This window comes from Camelina sativa, chromosome 20 (genome assembly GCF_030686135.1).
Source record: "Camelina sativa cultivar CO46 ecotype springtype chromosome 20, ASM3068613v1".
NCBI lineage: Eukaryota > Viridiplantae > Streptophyta > Magnoliopsida > Brassicales > Brassicaceae > Camelina > Camelina sativa.
The window spans coordinates 11,386,662-11,392,861 of NC_141899.1; the positions used below are offsets into that span (position 1 = coordinate 11,386,662).

At 35.0% G+C, this 6,200-nt stretch overlaps 1 pseudogene; it reads left to right on the forward strand.

The window, feature by feature from the left end:
* The first annotated feature begins 3,801 nt into the window (after positions 1–3,801).
* LOC104772443 (uncharacterized) lies at positions 3,802–5,896 on the forward strand (annotated as a pseudogene).
* Positions 5,897–6,200: the final 304 nt, after the last annotated feature.

A 6,200-nucleotide genomic window follows, 5' to 3' on the forward strand; every position in this document is an offset into this window, starting at 1 on the left:
ACCACTTTTTTTTTAATATAGTAAATAAACTAGTGATCTCATATTCACTAACATACTAACCCCAATAAACACAGCAGCGGAAATAAATATGAATAAACCAATAAACATCAATAATCAATTATCCAATAACCAATAATAATTCATAGCAACTAAACCAGTAAATCATTCCAACATAAACCAAGGAACCAGCAATCATAGACAACAATCTAAGGACTCAACTCTATCAACCTAGAAGAAGCCAGACAACAATCAATCGAACCACTAGAACATCCTCCTCTTCATTGCCTTGATTCCACGATCACACTTTGCCTTTACCTGCACCATAAACACAAATTGAGATGCATGAGTAAGTGAGGCAATCCTCCTATCTACTGGGCTATACACACAAGAAACTGAGAATTTCAATACCAAACAAACAGCAAACAAACCAGGAAACAAGTATCAGCCGCCTGCTGAAAGGGTTGTTGTCGACCGACACCCTCCTGGTGTTGAACGATACTGACTGGTGGTGTCGACCGACACTGCTGGTGTCGACCAACAACATAACAAGCAAAACAAAAGAAATCTCAGGCTTATATCAGCCATGGTCCTGCACCCACCTCTTCTAACAGAAGATTCTGACCATCAATTGACGAAAGCACACTCCTAGTAAGCTTCCCACACGATCCTAGTTTCAGGTCTCTCAAGAACAGCTATAAAACTCCAGCAATCTCCCAAACTCTCAACAACTTATCCTCTCTCTAAAACTCTCTGGAAACGGCAAACAACACTCTATCCACGACCTTGGTTTGGAGATTTCACTTAAACCAAATCAAACCAAATTGACGATTTAAGGCAAACCGGTTGAACCAGAATTTGTTGGTGTCAACCGACACCCTCTTTGGTGTCGATCGACACCCACCTCCAAAACCGACTATTTGTTCGTGGATGTTACATAAACATAGTAATATATTTAAAAAAAAAAAAAAAAATCATATATGTGAACATAATTTTTTGGTGCATTCTCAAAAATGCCTCTTTTCAAAAATACCCCTCCATGTTGACCAATTCGGAACTACCCTTCTTTATGTACAAAATGACTAAATTACCATTTTTTGAGTGATAACAAGAATTTACAGTCACCGAAATCGAAAAAAGTTTCCGTCAAAAAAATGAAATCCCGCAAAATTTGTTTTTCTGCCAAAATGAAAAAAAAAATTCCTGCCAAATTTTTTGAAAATTATACCTTATAAAATTTGTTTACTAGGTTTTTACAAGATTTTATAAGGTTATACAATTTTTATAAGGTTTTTCTACGGCATTACAAAGTTTTTTTTTTTGTCAACCATTGGGCCACAACTGGCCGGCCCATTAGCCAAATTCCTATATTCGTAGAAATCGGGACTTGATCCCGAGTGTGATGGTGCCTTTTACAAATGGACTTCCCTCCTACCACTGCACTAAGGTCACTTCACGCATTTACAAAATTTTTATAAGGTTTTTATAAGATTTCTACTTATAAATTTTTTATAAATGTCTTATAAATATTTTTAAATTGGTTAAAATCTTATAAAAGTCTTGTAAATTTTTTTTGGCGGAAAATTATTTTGTCGAAATTTTTGTCATAAATTTTTTTTATCAAAAATATTTTTGGCGGAAATTTTTTTTTCAGAAAAATCTTGGCGGGAAAGTATGTTGGAAAATTTTTTGCGGAAAAATTTTATTTTATATTTTTTTGACTAAAGTATTTTTTAAATAGGAGTAAAATTGTCATTAAAAATTAAAGTAACGAAAAAGGCTAAAAATTGTAAATGACTATAATTTTAGGGAAAATTATAAATAAAGGAGCTTTTTCCAAAAATTTGGTCATCTACACTTTTTTTTTAAAGATTGTCAATTGTGACGAAAATGCCCTACTAATAGAAATAGTGAAGTTTTGAAAAATTTGAACCAATAAACAAACAGAAAACCCATGTTAGTATACAACTGTTAAAAAAAAAATTTGAAAAAAAATGTTTTGGGTGTCAAAAATCAGTTTGTAAATTGCTGATTTCTGGTCTAAATTGTTTAGAATAGACTTTCTACGATTTTTTCTCTTTCTGAAACATTTAGATTGTTTATTCTACAGTTTGTACATGTTCTAAGAAGTTTAGACGGAAAATTTGTTCTAAAAGTTTCAGAACCTGAATTTTGTATGTTCTACAAAATTAAGAATATGTATTCTACGTTTTTCTTCATTCTACATCAATTCAGAATTTGTTTTCTACGTTTTACCCTATGTACTAAAAGAAATAGAAGATATATCATAGAAATTTTAGAATTTGTAATCTGTAAACCTTAGAATACCCTAAAATAGAAAGAAAATAAATTAAATAAGGAAAGTGAATAATTTTAAATATTTTTTAAATATTCTTAATTTATGGTTAAGATTTCGTAATTATTGTTTAGATTTGTTCTAATACATTTTAGAATGCGTATTCTAAATTATTTAGAAGATAAACAAATTAAGAAAAATCGACATTATACCTTAACGTGATCGATTAGCCCTTTTGGGAAAAAAATTTAACCTTAATTGGTTTCCAATCGATCAATTTCCCTTACTTTGTCAAAACCCAAAACAACAATTTAGGCCCACTCGATGAAGCCCCAAAAACCGATTAATTGATGTTTTCTTAATTTCAGGGGACAAAAAATCAACAAAATTTATCTGAAAAAATAATTAAGGGCATAATTGGCTAATTTTATATCATAAAACCTATTTAACCAAACTTTTGAAAAAAAGTGTAGATGGCCAAATTTTTGAAAAAAGATTCTTTATTTATAATTTTCCCATAATTTTATAAATCTAGTGGAAGAGTAAAGTAAACATAAAAAATTATATGATAAATTAGCCTTATGTATTAATTAAAAAAAAAAATTGTGCAACATACAGTCATAACGCTTTATCAGTAAAAAGCCCAACCGTTACTGTTTTAGTGTTTTTACTTCTTGTGCCTCGTTCTGCTATCCCAAGCAGTAAGTTTCTTTGTTAATCATCATTGAATCACCAATTCACCATAAGTTGTGCCGTTGTTATGGCGAGAATCGCATTCCGATCAGTCGATCAATTACCTTTGTAGATTGCTCGCGGAGTGGAGGAAACATATTGTTGTATAAATCTGTTGTCTAGTTCCATCCATATCTCATAAATTTTTGCCTGATTGCACTTCTCCTAGGAACCCTTCACAAGCTGTAAGTTTTCTCTCCCTTACAACTCATATATATTTTGTGCAGGTGTAATTGAGGTTTTGTGAGCACATATATCTAAACTAAATTGCACAGTTTGTCAAATTTAAAACTCATTTGCTCATGGATTTATCAGTCAAAAGTTATTTATATATATATATATATATATATATATATATATAAAGCTAGAGATCTCAAGACTCGAGAATAAGGAATATGAAATTGCAGAAATGATTCAATATTTATAATTATATATCGTAGCTGTTACCACGTTAGATGTTGAATTTAGGAAATTAATTTTTTTGTTAGTATTATATTCATCGGTTGTTTACTTGTTTACGATGATAAGATAATTTAATGTACATGTTGTATACAGTTAGGACTATGTAATAATTGAACTATATATTATAATATTTTAGTTGAATTCGAAAAACATACAGTATGATGGTAAGATGATAATCTCGTGGAACACACTAAGGGAAGTGATTGCACATGAATCATTGGAGATCCACAAACAAATAATTTCTTTTAAGGTGTTCACATATGACATTTATATTAAGTACCACCTTGAGATCTCTCCAAAAAAACATACAGCATTTGGATCACGAAAGATCAAACCACAAAAATGGATCCATCACTCAAAATAATACCAACGTACAGATACCCTTTGACCATCTCGTCTCGTTTTGTTAACGATTCTTGTAAAGGCTGCAATGTAATAGGTCCCATCTATGGTGGCTACCGTTGCAACGAGCCTTCCTCAACTGGTGTGTTCTTTCACAAAGAGTGTGCCGAGGCTCCATCAGAGATCCTCGACCATCCATCTCATCCTCAGCATCCTCTCAAACTCCACAATTCACTAGGAAAACCAAGTGATGAATGTAATCTATGTGGCAAGTCTCTTATTGCTCTTGTTTATCGTTGTTCATCAAAATGCGACTTCGCCGTGGATCTCACATGTGCGATTAATCCATTGCCACTTACTATTGAACATCCGAAGTCTCATCATCATCCAGTTGTCTTCTTAAAAGAACCGGCTAACCTGGGTGGACGCCAATGTGGAATTTGCAAGGGCTATAATGGTGGATGTTCTTATGCATGTCTTGAATGCAAAGTCCACTTTCATGTCGAGTGTGTCAATCTTTCCCAAGAGGTGAATCATCCTTCTCATCCTCAACATCCTCTCGAGTTACTCTTATACGAATCACTAGACAGTGATGCCGAGAAGACATGTCTTCTATGTGGAGAACGACCAAACAAGGTGCTTTATCGTTGCTCGATATGCAACTTCAGCATATGCTGGTTTTGTACAAAATATCCCCCTCCTCTTGCTATCGAGCATCATAAGACACACGAGCACCGACTTGTCCTCTTATCAAGACACATCTCATTTGAATGTAATGCTTGCGGGATGCAAGGTGATCGAAGTCCTTACATGTGTATTCAATGCGGCTTTGTTGTCCATCGGACTTGTATTGACTTACCAAGTGTCATAAACATCAACCGTCATGATCATCGTATCTCTCGCTCATCATCTCGGCGTTGGGTATTCGAAATGCGGGATTTGTCGAAAAGATATGAGTCAATACAATGGAGCTTATTTTTGCACTTTGTGCCCCAACTACGCTGCTCATTCACTATGTGCAACAAGAAAAGACGTATGGGATGGAGTAGAACTCGAAGGGACACCTAAGGAGGATGAAGATATTGCGCCTTTCAAAGTGGTGGGTGATAACTTGATCAAGCATTTCAGTCATGAAGAGCATAATCTAAGACTCAACAAGGACAATCTCAATCGTGATGAAAGCTCACGTTGTGAAGCATGTGTCCTTCCTGTGTATTCCGATCCGATCTACAACTGTGAGGAATGTCGTTTCATTCTCCATGAGAAATGCGCTAATCTTCCAAGAAAGAAACGACAAGTATTCCACACAAAACCATTCAAACTATGGTCCAGACCGCCTCATACATTGCCATTGGCTAGCAAAGATCATAGATTCTTGGATGTTTTCCGTTGTAAGGCTTGTAGAACAGAGTCTACTGGTTTTAGGTACGTTTCCGATTGGTGGGTTCTAGATGTGCGTTGTGGTTCGCGTTCTGAACCAGTTATTCATGATGGTCACAAACATCCTCTATATTACGAAAAGAAGAACAATCACTGTTGTGATGCATGTTTTAAGGAGATAGATGGTTATCTACTTTGCTGTGATACTTGTGACTTTGATTTGGATTTATACTGTACTGATTTACCAAAAATGGTAAAGCACAGCTGTGACGATCACCCTCTTTCCCTATGCTATGGTGAAAATGCAAACGGAAAATATTGGTGTGATATTTGCGAGGCGGAAACAGATCCAAGTAAGTGGTTCTACACTTGCTCTGATTGTGGGGTTACTGCACATATCAAATGTGTACTTGGAGACTTTTCACGTCTCATGCCAGGACGCATCATCATCTACAGTAGAGTTAAAGTTGAAGTGGTTCCTAACAACCATAGTTCTCGCCCGTTCTGTGCAAATTGTCACTCCAGATGCGCAGCGCCTATTATTTTAAAAGCTTTGTGATCCACGCACTGGATACATTTGTTCCGATGCATGTGCAATTGTCTATCCGTACAGGTAGGAGAACAACTATAGGTGTATATTTCATTCAATCCTTTCTCCTAATTTTTTGGATGTAAGAGTTTCTTTCCATAAAGGGCTTACAATTTCTTGTGCTGAAACTATTTTGGTTAAACCTTTCCTATAGTTCAGTTATATACAGTTTAGTCTTCATGATGGAGGAAGGATTAAACTGAATCTAACGCTTTGATTGGATTGGACTGTTAATGCTATAGTGGTAAATCTCCAATGGTTTCTACAAGGTTATTGCAGAGAACACAACCGGTGTTAACATTAGCGTTCCAGAGTGCCATTCTTTCGCCTGTTGCTATTCTGTTTTTTGTCACCAACCAAGTGAGGAAAGCATACTTGGGAGTGGCATTGGGAAACCATATA